This window comes from Pleurodeles waltl, chromosome 6, assembly GCF_031143425.1.
Source record: "Pleurodeles waltl isolate 20211129_DDA chromosome 6, aPleWal1.hap1.20221129, whole genome shotgun sequence".
Taxonomy (NCBI): domain Eukaryota; kingdom Metazoa; phylum Chordata; class Amphibia; order Caudata; family Salamandridae; genus Pleurodeles; species Pleurodeles waltl.
Genome location: NC_090445.1, coordinates 763,354,482 through 763,374,492, shown reverse-complemented (window position 1 = coordinate 763,374,492; position 20,011 = coordinate 763,354,482). Strand labels below are relative to the sequence as shown.

At 45.6% G+C, this 20,011-nt stretch overlaps 1 protein-coding gene across 1 annotated transcript in view; it reads right to left on the bottom strand.

The window, feature by feature from the left end:
* The window catches only part of LOC138301697 (guanylate cyclase 2G-like), a 378,147-nt gene that overhangs the window by 110,585 nt on the left and 247,551 nt on the right, over window positions 1–20,011 (bottom strand). The gene's annotated exons all lie outside the window — the stretch shown is intronic.

Genomic DNA, 20,011 nt, shown 5'->3' with positions numbered 1-20,011 from the left:
CAATCTGAGGGCCGGTGGCTGGGTTGTGGTCCAGAAACACGTGAGGAAAACATGTTTGGAACCTCATTGTTGGGGTCCTTTCCAGGTAGTTCTGACAAATACCACTGCTGTAAAGTGCACTGGAGTTCCAAACTGGATCCATGCCAGTCACACGAAGAAACTGATATGCCCGACTGATGAAGAAGCAGAGTTATTGAAAGTACCAGCAACAGCAAAACAAATCTCAGGGCTGGAAGGAGAACAAAGAGAAACTGAGACCGGATCTGACCTTGTTGAGGACGGGTCAATCACTCCTGTGAGAGACAAAGGAGAAGACCTCCAGGAGGGTGACGGTGAGCCTACCTCAATTGAGGCAGCAGGAGAGCCTAGTCAGAGGAGGGCTTTCCCAGAAGTAGATGATTTTGAGAGACAAACAGAGCAATTGCCAGACTCCGAGGGGGAAGGAGTTGAGGCGGTTCAACAGCACTGTGATCTGACTCCTCCTGAACCAGTTGCAGGTCCGTCGAGAGAAGACACCATAGAACAAGGAGATGTTTCAAGTTGAACACTGAAAATAACATTGACTAAGGGTCCACTGAAAGGAGACACAAGCAAAGAGAAAGGAAGTAGTTTTTGAAACAACAATTGAAGAAGAAGTGGATACAACAAGGAGAGAAGATCTAAGTGAAGGAGAATTGAATGGTGATCAAACGTTGAAAAGAAAGAGAATAGCAAGTCAAAGATACGCAGGTCCTGAATGGGTGTAGGCAACTACAAGTGAATGGCAGAAAGAATCTTTGTCTTTTTGTTGGGATAGAGAGATTCCAGGTGAATATTTTGGCACTTGAAGGAAACTGATTAACTGAACTGTTGAAACAATCTGAGAAAATGGTTGAGAAAAAGACTGCTGAAAGTAACTAGAAAATACTTTGATAACCTGATTTGACCTTTCGAAACCTGATTCTGACAGCTGTTACCGATTTTGACAAGGGATCCTGGAAGAAAGACTGAAAGCTGTAAATAACTGCTGAAGAAGAATTTGTTTTGTTTTTGCTGCAGAATTTTCAAAATTTCTCTTCTGCTTTCTGATTCTTTACAGATCATGAGTGACTAAGCCAGCAGGGTAGGAAAAATAGGTGCTGTAAATATATGAGTATTGGTTTGGCGATTGTATGTGGGATATTGTTTGTGGTATTGATTGTGGGAATGACTGTTCTTGATAAGAGCAAAGCCAACCATACTTCTGCTTTCGAAACAACTACTGCACTAACAGGTTTGATGAAAAGTATTTGCATGAGGGTACTAATGCCCAAGGGGAAGTTTCTTCGAATGTCTTCTATCGCTTGCTGAGTGAGTATGTTGAGATGATGGATGTGTAGAATTGTTCTGTGTGTAAGCAGATTCCTTCATCAGTCAAAGAAGGAGTCACTTTTCACAGTTTGCCCCAGTGTATGGAATAAGTTGTAGTTTGTTACTAACAAGATTCTATAACCAGAAGTGCATCCAGTATTTCTACTCCAACTATGACATTGTGTTGTCATTTGTCCCTATAATTAGGTATTTGAGTAGAGTAGCTAAGGAAAATGACATAGTATTAGTTATAGGTTTCTTTGAACCTACATTAACATTTGACACAGCTTATGCTCACAAGAATAACCTGGCATGCTTGCTTACAGCTTTTGAGAAGAGCTTCTTAGATCACACAGATGACAGGAGAAAGGCATTGAAGGAAAATTTGAAAAAGGCTTAGAGAAAAGGACTTACAAGAATGATTATGCTTATAGTGCAATTAAAACACAGGGAAATTAGCTCTAGATGCACAACACTTAAGGAAACTTTGTATATATAGGCCTAAATCACACACTGACACTTTATTTGTGGGAACAAGTGAATGTAGACGTGTTTTTGTTTCAGAGTAAATGGACATTTATGTTAAATGGACAGGATCCAGTGATTCCTGGGATATATTACATCTGTGGTCTGAATGCCTATTACCGTCTTCCGAGAGGATGGTATTGGAATGTTATTTGGGAATAGTTTTCCCAACAATTTTTCAAATGGATGACTTAAAGAAGTTTCCAAAAATGACTGAATTACATCATATGAGACAGAGGAGAGAGTCTCCTTCTGGTAGAGTGGGATATATATTTGGAGCAATAATACCTTCAGTGGGAGTTGTTCTGAATTCAATGAAGAATTGAAAGTTGTCTTCTATTGTGGATAACATGCTGACAAACTTTTCAGGAGCCATACTCCTGATGGATACTGAATTAGCTGCTGAAAGAGCTAGGACTCTTCAGAATCGCCTTGCTTTAGACATTCTTTTAGCAAAGGATGGCGGAGTTTGTAGAATGCTTAATTCTAGGCATTGTTGTTTGTTCATTCCTGATAATAGTAAGGAAATTATATGCTTACTTACTAAACTGACTAATGAAAAATTTGAAAGAACCAGGTGTTTGGGAGAAAGTTGGTAAAGGTTTTGCTTCAGTGGGAAATTGGCTCAGCAACATTGGGGAAGGAATCTTATTGAACATTTTACAGGGGATATTAATTGTAATGGTTTGCCTAATTGGAATATGGGGAATATGTAAATTGTGTAAAAGAATACAATTGGAAAAGACAAAGAATAATCAGTGGAGGGAAGAAAAGAAAAGGGAATAATTGTTTAGGGAAAATTTGAAAAGGGAACAAGGATTAGAAGGGATTGAAATGACAGAATTTTAGCTGATGTAAAAATGTGTGAGTGATAGTTTAGTGTGATGACACATTTAGTCCTCAGATGAGGGATTGCTAAAGCAGGAGTTTTAATAAAAATATGAATGAATATTCATGTATTGTGAGTAATGGAGTTGCCTGGAAAATGCATTAATATATAGAAAAATAATGTACACATTTGAAAATGTGTCCACGTGAGTGGCTGCCAATGTTCACAAAGTATACTTTTTAATGGCTTATTAACCTGAAATATGGAGCTTATGTTTGATTAATGTAGTAATACATCATATTGAGGGTTATGCATTATGTATTAGCTTTATTAATTGTAGGCCTTAACTGTAGGAGGCTGGACTGGCTTGTAGTGAGTACCAAGGGGTACTTGCACCTTGCACCAGGCCCAATTATCCCTTATTAGTGTATAGGGTGTCTAGCAGCTTAGGCTGATAGATAATGGTAGCTTAGCAGAGCAGCTTAGGCTGAACTAGGAGACGTGTGAAGCTACTACAGTACCACTTAGTGTCATATGCACAATATCATAAGAAAACACAATACACAGTTATACTAAAAATAAAGGTACTTTATTTTTATGACAATATGCCAAAGTATCTTAGAGTGTACCCTCAGTGAGAGGATAGGAAATATACACAAGATATATATACACAATAGCAAAAATATGCAGTATAGTCTTAGAAAACAGTGCAAACAATGTATAGTTACAATAGGATGCAATGGGGGAACATAGGGATAGGGGCAACACAAACCATATACTCCAAAAGTGGAATGCGAACCACGAATGGACCCCAAACCTATGTGACCTTGTAGAGGGTCGCTGGGACTATTAGAAAATAGTGAGAGTTAGAAACATAACCCTCCCCAAGACCCTGAAAAGTAAGTGCAAAGTGCACTAAAGTTCCCCTAAGGACAAAGTAGTCGTGTTAGAGGAATAATGCAGGAAAGACACAAACCAGCAATGCAACAACTGTGGATTTCCAATCTAGGGTACCTGTGGAACAAGGGGACCAAGTCCAAAAGTCACAAGCAAGTCGGAGATGGGCAGATGCCCAGGAAATGCCAGCTGCGGGTGCAAAGAAGCTTCGACTGGACAGAAGAAGCTGAGGTTTCTGCAGCAACGAAAAGGGCTAGAGACTTCCCCTTTGGTGGACGGATCCCTCTCGCCGTGGAGAGTCGTGCAGAAGTGTTTTCCCGCCGGAAGGACGCCAACAAGCCTTGCTACACGCAAATCGTGCGTTTGGCGTTTTTGGACGCTGCTGGGGCCCAGGAGGGACCAGGAGGTCGCAAATTGGACCTGAAGAGAGAGGGGACGTCGAGCAAGACAAAGAGCCCTCACTGAAGCAGGTAGCACCCGGAGAAGTGCCAGAAACAGGCACTACGAGGATGCGTGAAACGGTGCTCGCCGAAGTTGCACAAAGGAGTCCCACGTCGCCGGAGACCCACTTAGAAAGTCGTGCAATGCAGGTTAGAGTGCCGTGGACCCAGGCTTGGCTGTGCACAAAGGATTTCCGCCGGAAGTGCACAGGGGCCGGAGTAGCTGCAAAGTCGCGGTTCCCAGCAATGCAGCCCAGCGAGGTGAGGCAAGGACTTACCTCCACCAAACTTGGACTGAAGAGTCACTGGACTGTGGGGGTCACTTGGACAGAGTCGCTGGATTCGAGGGACCTCGCTCGTCATGCTGAGAGGAGACCCAAGGGACCGGTGATGCAGCTTTTTGGTGCCTGCGGTTGCAGGGGGAAGATTCCGTCGACCCACGGGAGATTTCTTCGGAGCTTCTGGTGCAGAGAGGAGGCAGGCTACCCCCCACAGCATGCACAAGCAGGAAAACAGTCGAGAAGGCGGCAGGATCAGCGTTACAGAGTTGCAGTAGTCGTCTTTGCTACTATGTTGCAGGTTTGCAGGCTTCCAGCGCGGTCAGCGGTCGATTCCTTATCAGAAGGTGAAGAGAGAGATGCAGAGGAACTCGGCTGAGCTCATGCATTCGTTATCTAAAGTTTCCCCAGAGACAGAGACCCTAAATAGCCAGAAAAGAGGGTTTGGCTACCTAGGAGAGAGGATAGGCTACTAACACCTGAAGGAGCCTATCAGCAGGAGTCTCTGACGTCACCTGGTGGCACTGGCCACTCAGAGCAGTCCAGTGTGCCAGCAGCACCTCTGTTTCCAAGATGGCAGAGGTCTGGAGCACACTGGAGGAGCTCTGGACACCTCCCAGGGGAGGTGCAGGTCAGGGGAGTGGTCACTCCCCTTTCCTTTGTCCAGTTTCGCGCCAGAGCAGGGGCTAAGGGGTCCCTGAACCGGTGTAGACTGGCTTATGCAGAATTGGGCACATCTGTGCCCAAGAAAGCATTTCCAGAGGCTGGGGGAGGCTACTCCTCCCCTGCCTTCACACCATTTTCCAAAGGGAGAGGGTGTCACACCCTCTCTCAGAGGAAGTTCTTTGTTCTGCCATACTGGGCCAGGCCTGGCTGGACCCCAGGAGGGCAGATGCCTGTCTGAGGGGTTGGCAGCAGCAGCAGCTGCAGTGAAACCCCAGGAAGGGCAGTTTGGCAGTACCAGGGTCTGTGCTACAGACCACTGGGATCATGGAATTGTACCAACAATGCCAGGATGGCATAGAGGGGGCAATTCCATGATCATAGACATGTTACATGGCCATATTCGGAGTTACCATGGTGAAGCTACATATAGGTAGTGACCTATATGTAGTGCACGCGTGTAATGGTGTCCCCGCACTCACAAAGTTCAGGGAATTGGCTCTGAACAATGTGGGGGCACCTTGGCTAGTGCCAGGGTGCCCTCACACTAAGTAACTTTGCACCTAACCTTTACCAGGTAAAGGTTAGACATATAGGTGACTTATAAGTTACTTAAGTGCAGTGTAAAATGGCTGTGAAATAACGTGGACGTTATTTCACTCAGGCTGCAGTGGCAGGCCTGTGTAAGATTTGTCAGAGCTCCCTATGGGTGGCAAAAGAAATGCTGCAGCCCATAGGGATCTCTTGGAACCCCAATACCCTGGGTACCTCAGTACCATATACTAGGGAATTATAAGGGTGTTCCAGTAAGCCAATGTAAATTGGTAAAATCGGTCACTAGCCTGTTAGTGACAATTTGAAAGTAATGAGAGAGCATAACCACTGAGGTTCTGGTTAGCAGAGCCTCAGTGAGACAGTTAGGCACCACACAGGGAACATATACATGCACACCTATGAGAACTGGGGCCCTCTGTGACAGGGTCCCAGTGACACATACATATAGGCCACAAACCTATGAGCACTGGGGTCCTGACCAGCAGGATCCCAGTGCAACATAACAAACATACTGAAAACATAGTGTTTTCACTATGAGCACTGAGGCCTGGCTATCAGGATCCCAGTGAGACAGTGAAAACAGTGACAAACACCCTGACATACACTCACACACAGGCCAAAAGTGGGGGTAACAAGGCTAGAAAGAGGCTACCTTCTCACACAACCCCCCCCCAAACGAAGGACAATAAGGCTAACCTTGGCCAGTTGAGACTTTATTGTCTAAGTGGTGATAAGTAGAGAGTAGCTCTGCAATAGACTGGTTACTCCCTTTATCATCCACTATATGGTTACTTCCCTGTGGGGATGTAAACCACCCTGTTTGAAGTTTTTTAGCTAACCAACAATGTGAAGATGTATTTTCAGAGTTTCTATCAGTAAGTTTTAGTTTAGAGCAGTGGGAATTATCCACTGAACCTATTTGTAATGATGGAAATGCCAGACAGGGATGCTGTCTCAGTAAAGCCATAGCTGGGCAAAAACTTTGTCCATTTGGCTGGAAGAGGTAACAGGGATGCTGTTTCTCTTGAGTTGGAGCAGGGCAGGGATGCTGTCCTATGAGCTCCACACTAGGGCAGGGATGCTGTCCTAAGTGTTGTGAGGCAGTACAGGGTTTCTGCACTAAAGTTTCTCTGGGAGGGTTGGAGGGATGCTCCATGTTAACTAAAATGGTGCTCTTTTTGTCACCAATGTTAGTTATCCCACAGAGAGGTACTTCTACCTCAGGGAGTTCAGCTATGCCAGCTGATGATTCCCTTGGAACAGGTGCCACCCCAGGAGAGGTTTCTCCCACCACAGGAATGGTATCCTGAATGGTAGGGTGGTTAGGGGATACTGTGATACCCTTTTTACCTGTTGATGGAGAGGGATCCTGAGTTTTCAGGCCTTCTCTCCTTTGCTTTTTCATTTCACTTGAAATGAGAGGGAACAATTCCTCAGGGATGCCCAGCATGGCTGCATGGGCATAAAACTCTACATCAGCCCAACCTGAGGCCTCTAGGTCATTACCTAAGAGACAGTCTACAGGTAAGCTAGGTGATACCACCACCTGCTTAGGGCCAGTAACTCCACCCCAACTAAACTGAATTATAGCTAAGGGAAGAAACTTAGTGGAGTTATGGACATCAATAATCTTATACTGTTGTCCAATGATGTGTTGTTCAGGAGGCACTAGGTTTTCAGTCACCAAAGTGAAACTGGCACCTGTGTCCCTGTAGGCCAAGGCCTCAACACCATTTATTGAAACTGTCTGCCTGTACTTATCCATTGTAAGGGGACAAGCAGCCAGTGTGGCAAGGCCACTGCCACTAGGTGTGACAGAAACTGTCTTGGGACTGATTACATCAGTTTCCACTATGGACCCATAAGTGAACCCAACTACACCCTTTGCTTGACTGTTGCCAGCAGTCCCACCACTAGTACCACTACTGCTAGGGGCACTAGAGCTTGATGTATTAGTGGTGGTAGGCTCAGGGGGTTTACCTGGACAGGACTTATCCCCTGGCCTATGGCCTCTGTTTTTACACACAAAGCACCAAGGCTTTTTAATGTGAGCAGGTTGGGAAGAAGAGTAAGAATTTGTTTTATCCCCACCCTCTGAAGAGTGTTTAAGATTTGAAGTGGGATCTTTGGTTTTACCCTTATCCCCATGCTTATCTTGAGATTTTTCACCATCTTTCTTCTTATTGCCATCTTTGTCACCCCCTGTATGAACTTTTCTGTTCACCCTTGTTCTGACCCATTTGTCTGCCTTCTTTCCCAATTCTTGGGGAGAGGTCAGATCAGAGTCTACCAGGTACTGGTGCAACAAATCAGACACACAATTATTAAGTATATGCTCTCTCAGGATTGTGTTGTACAGGCTTTCATAATCAGTAACTTTACTGCCATGTAACCACCCCTCCAAGGCCTTCACTGAATGGTCAATGAAATCAACCCAGTCTTGTGAAGACTCCTTTTTTGTTTCTCTGAACTTTATCCTGTACTGTTCAGTGGTTAAGCCATAACCATCCAGGAGTGCATTCTTAAGAACTGTAAAGTTATTGGCATCATTTTCTTTCACAGTAAGGAGTCTATCCCTACCCTTTCCACTAAATGATAGCCATAGGATAGCAGCCCACTGCCTTTGAGGGACATCCTGTACAACACAGGCCCTCTCAAGTGCAGCAAACCACTTGTTAATGTCATCCCCCTCCTTATAAGGGGGAACTATCTTGTGCAGATTCCTGGAATCATGCTCTTTTGCAGGATGACTATGGGGAATACTGCTGCTGCCACCATGGGTATCTAAACCCAACTTCTGTCTTTCCTTCTCTAATTCAAAAGACTGTCTATCCAAATCCAGCTGTTGCTTTTTAAGCTTCAGTCTGGTTTGTTCCACCCTCAACTTATTGAGTTCCCTCTCTAACATTCTGTCATCAGGGTTGGTGGGAGGGACATTTCTAGAAACAGAGCTATGATGGGAATGAACAGAAGGAGACCTGTCCCTTACAGAAGCCAACTTAACAGCTTGGTTTACAGAAACATTACTACCAGTATGGTGAGAATAAATGCTTTTGCTATGATGTGAGACAACACTATTTATTTGGTGTGGCTCATCATCATTACCATCTATGCTAGAGTGTCTAGTAATGGGCAGGCTAGGAAGTTTCTTTCCTGAATCTTTTCCTGGGGGAGTCCCTGAATCAGATTGGGAACTATTAGGTACTTTTTCAACAGATGGGGCACCTATGGCCTTATCCTGTTCTCTAAGCATGTTAATTAACAGTTCCAAGGCAGGATTCTTCCCTACACTCAAACCTCTCTCTATACAGAGACTCCTTGCTCTTTTCCAGCTAAGGTTGTCATATGCAAGTTTGGACAGATCAACACTTTGGCCTGTGCCAGACATTTTTTTTGAGAGAGTTAAAGTGATAGAGAAAGAGACAAAAGTTTTCAGAACTTTTTGGAAAGACAGAAAAAAAACTTTTTAAACTTTTAAGAACTTTTTGAAAGTTTAGGAGTACTTTTCAGCACTTAGAAAAGAGTGAAAAGAGGAAATGCAAAACTTTTTGGCTATGTGTATATACACTGACCTTGTTTTGTATATTTTTCTCTTATGAAAAGTACAATGACAAGAGTGGTAAGTAGTCTCAAGCACTTATCCCACCACTGCACAACCAATGTAGGAGGCTGGACTGGCTTGTAGTGAGTACCAAGGGGTACTTGCACCTTGCACCAGGCCCAGTTATCCCTTATTAGTGTATAGGGTGTCTAGCAGCTTAGGCTGATAGATAATGGTAGCTTAGCAGAGCAGCTTAGGCTGAACTAGGAGACGTGTGAAGCTACTACAGTACCACTTAGTGTCATATGCACAATATCATAAGAAAACACAATACACAGTTATACTAAAAATAAAGGTACTTTATTTTTATGACAATATGCCAAAGTATCTTAGAGTGTACCCTCAGTGAGAGGATAGGAAATATACACAAGATATATATACACAATAGCAAAAATATGCAGTATAGTCTTAGAAAACAGTGCAAACAATGTATAGTTACAATAGGATGCAATGGGGGAACATAGGGATAGGGGCAACACAAACCATATACTCCAAAAGTGGAATGCGAACCACGAATGGACCCCAAACCTATGTGACCTTGTAGAGGGTCGCTGGGACTATTAGAAAATAGTGAGAGTTAGAAAAATAACCCTCCCCAAGACCCTGAAAAGTGAGTGCAAAGTGCACTAAAGTTCCCCTAAGGACAAAGTAGTCGTGTTAGAGGAATAATGCAGGAAAGACACAAACCAGCAATGCAACAACTGTGGATTTCCAATCTAGGGTACCTGTGGAACAAGGGGACCAAGTCCAAAAGTCACAAGCAAGTCGGAGATGGGCAGATGCCCAGGAAATGCCAGCTGCGGGTGCAAAGAAGCTTCGACTGGACAGAAGAAGCTGAGGTTTCTGCAGCAACGAAAAGGGCTAGAGACTTCCCCTTTGGTGGACGGATCCCTCTCGCCGTGGAGAGTCGTGCAGAAGTGTTTTCCCGCCGGAAGGACGCCAACAAGCCTTGCTACACGCAAATCGTGCGTTTGGCATTTTTGGACGCTGCTGGGGCCCAGGAGGGACCAGGAGGTCGCAAATTGGACCTGAAGAGAGAGGGGACGTCGAGCAAGACAAAGAGCCCTCACTGAAGCAGGTAGCACCCGGAGAAGTGCCAGAAACAGGCACTACGAGGATGCGTGAAACGGTGCTCGCCGAAGTTGCACAAAGGAGTCCCACGTCGCCGGAGACCCACTTAGAAAGTCGTGCAATGCAGGTTAGAGTGCCGTGGACCCAGGCTTGGCTGTGCACAAAGGATTTCCGCCGGAAGTGCACAGGGGCCGAAGTAGCTGCAAAGTCGCGGTTCCCAGCAATGCAGCCCAGCGAGGTGAGGCAAGGACTTACCTCCACCAAACTTGGACTGAAGAGTCACTGGACTGTGGGGGTCACTTGGACAGAGTCGCTGGATTCGAGGGACCTCGCTCGTCGTGCTGAGAGGAGACCCAAGGGACCGGTGATGCAGCTTTTTGGTGCCTGCGGTTGCAGGGGGAAGATTCCGTCGACCCACGGGAGATTTCTTCTGAGCTTCTGGTGCAGAGAGGAGGCAGGCTACCCCCACAGCATGCACAAGCAGGAAAACAGTCGAGAAGGCGGCAGGATCAGCGTTACAGAGTTGCAGTAGTCGTCTTTGCTATGTTGCAGGTTTGCAGGCTTCCAGCGCGGTCAGCGGTCGATTCCTTATCAGAAGGTGAAGAGAGAGATGCAGAGGAACTCGGCTGAGCTCATGCATTCGTTATCTAAAGTTTCCCCAGAGACAGAGACCCTAAATAGCCAGAAAAGAGGGTTTGGCTACCTAGGAGAGAGGATAGGCTACTAACACCTGAAGGAGCCTATCAGCAGGAGTCTCTGACGTCACCTGGTGGCACTGGCCACTCAGAGCAGTCCAGTGTGCCAGCAGCACCTCTGTTTCCAAGATGGCAGAGGTCTGGAGCACACTGGAGGAGCTCTGGACACCTCCCAGGGGAGGTGCAGGTCAGGGGAGTGGTCACTCCCCTTTCCTTTGTCCAGTTTCGCGCCAGAGCAGGGGCTAAGGGGTCCCTGAACCGGTGTAGACTGGCTTATGCAGAATTGGGCACATCTGTGCCCAAGAAAGCATTTCCAGAGGCTGGGGGAGGCTACTCCTCCCCTGCCTTCACACCATTTTCCAAAGGGAGAGGGTGTCACACCCTCTCTCAGAGGAAGTTCTTTGTTCTGCCATCCTGGGCCAGGCCTGGCTGGACCCCAGGAGGGCAGATGCCTGTCTGAGGGGTTGGCAGCAGCAGCAGCTGCAGTGAAACCCCAGGAAGGGCAGTTTGGCAGTACCAGGGTCTGTGCTACAGACCACTGGGATCATGGAATTGTACCAACAATGCCAGGATGGCATAGAGGGGGCAATTCCATGATCATAGACATGTTACATGGCCATATTCGGAGTTACCATGGTGAAGCTACATATAGGTAGTGACCTATATGTAGTGCACGCGTGTAATGGTGTCCCCGCACTCACAAAGTTCAGGGAATTGGCTCTGAACAATGTGGGGGCACCTTGGCTAGTGCCAGGGTGCCCTCACACTAAGTAACTTTGCACCTAACCTTTACCAGGTAAAGGTTAGACATATAGGTGACTTATAAGTTACTTAAGTGCAGTGTAAAATGGCTGTGAAATAACGTGGACGTTATTTCACTCAGGCTGCAGTGGCAGGCCTGTGTAAGATTTGTCAGAGCTCCCTATGAGTGGCAAAAGAAATGCTGCAGCCCATAGGGATCTCTTGGAACCCCAATACCCTGGGTACCTCAGTACCATATACTAGGGAATTATAAGGGTGTTCCAGTAAGCCAATGTAAATTGGTAAAATCGGTCACTAGCCTGTTAGTGACAATTTGAAAGTAATGAGAGAGCATAACCACTGAGGTTCTGGTTAGCAGAGCCTCAGTGAGACAGTTAGGCACCACACAGGGAACATATACATGCACACCTATGAGCACTGGGGCCCTGTGTGACAGGGTCCCAGTGACACATACATATAGGCCACAAACCTATGAGCACTGGGGTCCTGACCAGCAGGATCCCAGTGACACATAACAAACATACTGAAAACATAGTGTTTTCACTATGAGCACTGAGGCCTGGCTATCAGGATCCCAGTGAGACAGTGAAAACAGTGACAAACACCCTGACATACACTCACACACAGGCCAAAAGTGGGGGTAACAAGGCTAGAAAGAGGCTACCTTCTCACACAACCCCCCCCCAAACGAAGGACAATAAGGCTAACCTTGGCCAGTTGAGACTTTATTGTCTAAGTGGTGATAAGTAGAGAGTAGCTCTGCAATAGACTGGTTACTCCCTTTATCATCCACTATATGGTTACTTCCCTGTGGGGATGTAAACCACCCTGTTTGAAGTTTTTTAGCTAACCAACAATGTGAAGATGTATTTTCAGAGTTTCTATCAGTAAGTTTTAGTTTAGAGCAGTGGGAATTATCCACTGAACCTATTTGTAATGATGGAAATGCCAGACAGGGATGCTGTCTCAGTAAAGCCATAGCTGGGCAAAAACTTTGTCCATTTGGCTGGAAGAGGTAACAGGGATGCTGTTTCTCTTGAGTTGGAGCAGGGCAGGGATGCTGTCCTATGAGCTCCACACTAGGGCAGGGATGCTGTCCTAAGTGTTGTGAGGCAGTACAGGGTTTCTGCACTAAAGTTTCTCTGGGAGGGTTGGAGGGATGCTCCATGTTAACTAAAATGGTGCTCTTTTTGTCACCAATGTTAGTTATCCCACAGAGAGGTACTTCTACCTCAGGGAGTTCAGCTATGCCAGCTGATGATTCCCTTGGAACAGGTGCCACCCCAGGAGAGGTTTCTCCCACCACAGGAATGGTATCCTGAATGGTAGGGTGGTTAGGGGATACTGTGATACCCTTTTTACCTGTTGATGGAGAGGGATCCTGAGTTTTCAGGCCTTCTCTCCTTTGCTTTTTCATTTCACTTGAAATGAGAGGGAACAATTCCTCAGGGATGCCCAGCATGGCTGCATGGGCATAAAACTCTACATCAGCCCAACCTGAGGCCTCTAGGTCATTACCTAAGAGACAGTCTACAGGTAAGCTAGGTGATACCACCACCTGCTTAGGGCCAGTAACTCCACCCCAACTAAACTGAATTATAGCTAAGGGAAGAAACTTAGTGGAGTTATGGACATCAATAATCTTATACTGTTGTCCAATGATGTGTTGTTCAGGAGGCACTAGGTTTTCAGTCACCAAAGTGAAACTGGCACCTGTGTCCCTGTAGGCCAAGGCCTCAACACCATTTATTGAAACTGTCTGCCTGTACTTATCCATTGTAAGGGGACAAGCAGCCAGTGTGGCAAGGCCACTGCCACTAGGTGTGACAGAAACTGTCTTGGGACTGATTACATCAGTTTCCACTATGGACCCATAAGTGAACCCAACTACACCCTTTGCTTGACTGTTGCCAGCAGTCCCACCACTAGTACCACTACTGCTAGGGGCACTAGAGCTTGATGTATTAGTGGTGGTAGGCTCAGGGGGTTTACCTGGACAGGACTTATCCCCTGGCCTATGGCCTCTGTTTTTACACACAAAGCACCAAGGCTTTTTAATGTGAGCAGGTTGGGAAGAAGAGTAAGAATTTGTTTTATCCCCACCCTCTGAAGAGTGTTTAAGATTTGAAGTGGGATCTTTGGTTTTACCCTTATCCCCATGCTTATCTTGAGATTTTTCACCATCTTTCTTCTTATTGCCATCTTTGTCACCCCCTGTATGAACTTTTCTGTTCACCCTTGTTCTGACCCATTTGTCTGCCTTCTTTCCCAATTCTTGGGGAGAGGTCAGATCAGAGTCTACCAGGTACTGGTGCAACAAATCAGACACACAATTATTAAGTATATGCTCTCTCAGGATTGTGTTGTACAGGCTTTCATAATCAGTAACTTTACTGCCATGTAACCACCCCTCCAAGGCCTTCACTGAATGGTCAATGAAATCAACCCAGTCTTGTGAAGACTCCTTTTTTGTTTCTCTGAACTTTATCCTGTACTGTTCAGTGGTTAAGCCATAACCATCCAGGAGTGCATTCTTAAGAACTGTAAAGTTATTGGCATCATTTTCTTTCACAGTAAGGAGTCTATCCCTACCCTTTCCACTAAATGATAGCCATAGGATAGCAGCCCACTGCCTTTGAGGGACATCCTGTACAACACAGGCCCTCTCAAGTGCAGCAAACCACTTGTTAATGTCATCCCCCTCCTTATAAGGGGGAACTATCTTGTGCAGATTCCTGGAATCATGCTCTTTTGCAGGATGACTATGGGGAATACTGCTGCTGCCACCATGGGTATCTAAACCCAACTTCTGTCTTTCCTTCTCTAATTCAAAAGACTGTCTATCCAAATCCAGCTGTTGCTTTTTAAGCTTCAGTCTGGTTTGTTCCACCCTCAACTTATTGAGTTCCCTCTCTAACATTCTGTCATCAGGGTTGGTGGGAGGGACATTTCTAGAAACAGAGCTATGATGGGAATGAACAGAAGGAGACCTGTCCCTTACAGAAGCCAACTTAACAGCTTGGTTTACAGAAACATTACTACCAGTATGGTGAGAATAAATGCTTTTGCTATGATGTGAGACAACACTATTTATTTGGTGTGGCTCATCATCATTACCATCTATGCTAGAGTGTCTAGTAATGGGCAGGCTAGGAAGTTTCTTTCCTGAGTCTTTTCCTGGGGGAGTCCCTGAATCAGATTGGGAACTATTAGGTACTTTTTCAACAGATGGGGCACCTATGGCCTTATCCTGTTCTCTAAGCATGTTAATTAACAGTTCCAAGGCAGGATTCTTCCCTACACTCAAACCTCTCTCTATACAGAGACTCCTTGCTCTTTTCCAGCTAAGGTTGTCATATGCAAGTTTGGACAGATCAACACTTTGGCCTGTGCCAGACATTTTTTTTGAGAGAGTTAAAGTGATAGAGAAAGAGACAAAAGTTTTCAGAACTTTTTGGAAAGACAGAAAAAAAACTTTTTAAACTTTTAAGAACTTTTTGAAAGTTTAGGAGTACTTTTCAGCACTTAGAAAAAAGTGAAAAGAGGAAATGCAAAACTTTTTGGCTATGTGTATATACACTGACCTTGTTTTGTATATTTTTCTCTTATGAAAAGTACAATGACAAGAGTGGTAAGTAGTCTCAAGCACTTATCCCACCACTGCACAACCAATGTAGGAGGCTGGACTGGCTTGTAGTGAGTACCAAGGGGTACTTGCACCTTGCACCAGGCCCAGTTATCCCTTATTAGTGTATAGGGTGTCTAGCAGCTTAGGCTGATAGATAATGGTAGCTTAGCAGAGCAGCTTAGGCTGAACTAGGAGACGTGTGAAGCTACTACAGTACCACTTAGTGTCATATGCACAATATCATAAGAAAACACAATACACAGTTATACTAAAAATAAAGGTACTTTATTTTTATGACAATATGCCAAAGTATCTTAGAGTGTACCCTCAGTGAGAGGATAGGAAATATACACAAGATATATATACACAATAGCAAAAATATGCAGTATAGTCTTAGAAAACAGTGCAAACAATGTATAGTTACAATAGGATGCAATGGGGGAACATAGGGATAGGGGCAACACAAACCATATACTCCAAAAGTGGAATGCGAACCACGAATGGACCCCAAACCTATGTGACCTTGTAGAGGGTCGCTGGGACTATTAGAAAATAGTGAGAGTTAGAAAAATAACCCTCCCCAAGACCCTGAAAAGTGAGTGCAAAGTGCACTAAAGTTCCCCTAAGGACAAAGTAGTCGTGTTAGAGGAATAATGCAGGAAAGACACAAACCAGCAATGCAACAACTGTGGATTTCCAATCTAGGGTACCTGTGGAACAAGGGGACCAAGTCCAAAAGTCACAAGCAAGTCGGAGATGGGCAGATGCCCAGGAAATGCCAGCTGCGGGTGCAAAGAAGCTTCGACTGGACAGAAGAAGCTGAGGTTTCTGCAGCAACGAAAAGGGCTAGAGACTTCCCCTTTGGTGGACGGATCCCTCTCGCCGTGGAGAGTCGTGCAGAAGTGTTTTCCCGCCGGAAGGACGCCAACAAGCCTTGCTACACGCAAATCGTGCGTTTGGCATTTTTGGACGCTGCTGGGGCCCAGGAGGGACCAGGAGGTCGCAAATTGGACCTGAAGAGAGAGGGGACGTCGAGCAAGACAAAGAGCCCTCACTGAAGCAGGTAGCACCCGGAGAAGTGCCAGAAACAGGCACTACGAGGATGCGTGAAACGGTGCTCGCCGAAGTTGCACAAAGGAGTCCCACGTCGCCGGAGACCCACTTAGAAAGTCGTGCAATGCAGGTTAGAGTGCCGTGGACCCAGGCTTGGCTGTGCACAAAGGATTTCCGCCGGAAGTGCACAGGGGCCGGAGTAGCTGCAAAGTCGCGGTTCCCAGCAATGCAGCCCAGCGAGGTGAGGCAAGGACTTACCTCCACCAAACTTGGACTGAAGAGTCACTGGACTGTGGGGGTCACTTGGACAGAGTCGCTGGATTCGAGGGACCTCGCTCGTCGTGCTGAGAGGAGACCCAAGGGACCGGTGATGCAGCTTTTTGGTGCCTGCGGTTGCAGGGGGAAGATTCCGTCGACCCACGGGAGATTTCTTCTGAGCTTCTGGTGCAGAGAGGAGGCAGGCTACCCCCACAGCATGCACAAGCAGGAAAACAGTCGAGAAGGCGGCAGGATCAGCGTTACAGAGTTGCAGTAGTCGTCTTTGCTACTATGTTGCAGGTTTGCAGGCTTCCAGCGCGGTCAGCGGTCGATTCCTTATCAGAAGGTGAAGAGAGAGATGCAGAGGAACTCGGCTGAGCTCATGCATTCGTTATCTAAAGTTTCCCCAGAGACAGAGACCCTAAATAGCCAGAAAAGAGGGTTTGGCTACCTAGGAGAGAGGATAGGCTACTAACACCTGAAGGAGCCTATCAGCAGGAGTCTCTGACGTCACCTGGTGGCACTGGCCACTCAGAGCAGTCCAGTGTGCCAGCAGCACCTCTGTTTCCAAGATGGCAGAGGTCTGGAGCACACTGGAGGAGCTCTGGACACCTCCCAGGGGAGGTGCAGGTCAGGGGAGTGGTCACTCCCCTTTCCTTTGTCCAGTTTCGCGCCAGAGCAGGGGCTAAGGGGTCCCTGAACCGGTGTAGACTGGCTTATGCAGAATTGGGCACATCTGTGCCCAAGAAAGCATTTCCAGAGGCTGGGGGAGGCTACTCCTCCCCTGCCTTCACACCATTTTCCAAAGGGAGAGGGTGTCACACCCTCTCTCAGAGGAAGTTCTTTGTTCTGCCATCCTGGGCCAGGCCTGGCTGGACCCCAGGAGGGCAGATGCCTGTCTGAGGGGTTGGCAGCAGCAGCAGCTGCAGTGAAACCCCAGGAAGGGCAGTTTGGCAGTACCAGGGTCTGTGCTACAGACCACTGGGATCATGGAATTGTACCAACAATGCCAGGATGGCATAGAGGGGGCAATTCCATGATCATAGACAAGTTACATGGCCATATTCGGAGTTACCATGGTGAAGCTACATATAGGTAGTGACCTATATGTAGTGCACGCGTGTAATGGTGTCCCCGCACTCACAAAGTTCAGGGAATTGGCTCTGAACAATGTGGGGGCACCTTGGCTAGTGCCAGGGTGCCCTCACACTAAGTAACTTTGCACCTAACCTTTACCAGGTAAAGGTTAGACATATAGGTGACTTATAAGTTACTTAAGTGCAGTGTAAAATGGCTGTGAAATAACGTGGACGTTATTTCACTCAGGCTGCAGTGGCAGGCCTGTGTAAGATTTGTCAGAGCTCCCTATGGGTGGCAAAAGAAATGCTGCAGCCCATAGGGATCTCCTGGAACCCCAATACCCTGGGTACCTCAGTACCATATACTAGGGAATTATAAGGGTGTTCCAGTAAGCCAATGTAAATTGGTAAAATCGGTCACTAGCCTGTTAGTGACAATTTGAAAGTAATGAGAGAGCATAACCACTGAGGTTCTGGTTAGCAGAGCCTCAGTGAGACAGTTAGGCACCACACAGGGAACATATACATGCACACCTATGAGCACTGGGGCCCTGTGTGACAGGGTCCCAGTGACACATACATATAGGCCACAAACCTATGAGCACTGGGGTCCTGACCAGCAGGATCCCAGTGACACATAACAAACATACTGAAAACATAGTGTTTTCACTATGAGCACTGAGGCCTGGCTATCAGGATCCCAGTGAGACAGTGAAAACAGTGACAAACACCCTGACATACACTCACACACAGGCCAAAAGTGGGGGTAACAAGGCTAGAAAGAGGCTACCTTCTCACATTAACTTAGCGGAGGTCTTGGCCTAGTTGCACGGCCTCATGTCAAGCTGTATTTCTAAACGATTAATAAAACATTTGCTTAGAGAATTAAATTGTGATTTTCCACTCTTCTGACCAAATGTGCCCGTAGCTAAAAGTCTTTCTCATGAGAACCGCTTGCCAGAAAATGCTGTTCCTGTACAATGTAACATTATAACTGTAAAATGTATAAGACTGACTTTCTCAGGAGGAGAACAATGAAGACACTGACTAAGCTGCAACAATACTGTTAACTGACAAGCCGGATGATGAGGACATTACAAGAGAAGCCAATCAGCGACATGTGAACCGAGTACTAGTAGAAATTATAGATTTGATATTTTAGTTTTAGTGGACAAGGTGTGAACATGCGATCCCTTGACCAATAGGAACTTGGGAAGTAGTTTTAGGAAATGTAACTTAGTCGGACTGCAACAAGAGGAGATGCGCCATTCTCCCCATTTTTCTCGAGGGTTTACATCTATTCTTTAAAACTGCTTAAAGACTTTACCTTTTATGAACTTTGATGCTGAATCCTGATGTTTTGCTGACCGAACTGATGTCCTGATGACGAAGACTATCTTAGCTTGTCGATCCATTTGAGGAGAGGTATATTATTACTGACTATTTGCTTCTTCTTTTCTAGGTACCAACTACACTATTTTGATAGAGCCATAGTTAGATGTTTTCCAAATCTGTGTTTACTAAATTATTTTGCATGAAGCCCAACATGCAGATGCTAATCTGGTGTTAGATAAGTATCCTCACTAATGAAAGTCTGCTACAGGGAGTAACAGTTGATGTATTTTCTTTGCTGAATCTAACGGTATGTGATATTGTTTGCGCAATTGTTCTTGTTATTAATTTGCACTGTAACTTTAGAATGTGTAGTGGTCCAAGCTTTGATCAGATTATGCTTCTTTCGCCGCTTTGGACAGTCAGTGGCGTTTCTGTATGTTTATCATTTGATTTTTAGATTATCTTACGTGACATTAGCATTGTTAATATAGGGAAATAAATATTCTAACTTTTACTAAAAGGTGTGGTTATTCATGACTGAAAAGTCATGGCGTGTGACAATTACTGACTCCAATTGATTACTGGTGCTAATGACTATCATTGATTATTATTGTTATTGATTAGTTATTGAATATTGATCTACATGTACTGGAGTTATGGTGGGAAGATCTTAAATGCGAGTCAAAAGGTTCATCGACCTATTAGCGTCCCCTTGTAGGTTTACTTATTAAGGTCTGACACGCTAACAAGAGTGATGGTGTAACCGTGCGTTATAAGCAATAAACTCCCCTCTGCCATATGTGAAAAAAATTTGTGCAATCATTACAAGTTATCTTAAAGTTGCACTTACTTGTGAAGGAACTCTCCCTTCAGGCCTGATCCTGTATATGACCAAAGAAACACTGGATGGCTGGCAATATCCTTGTAATATATGGCCTGCGCTACTTTATCCCACATATTTGGCATTTCGCCATGAAACCCTAATTAAATATTAAGGTTGCAGAAATGGATTT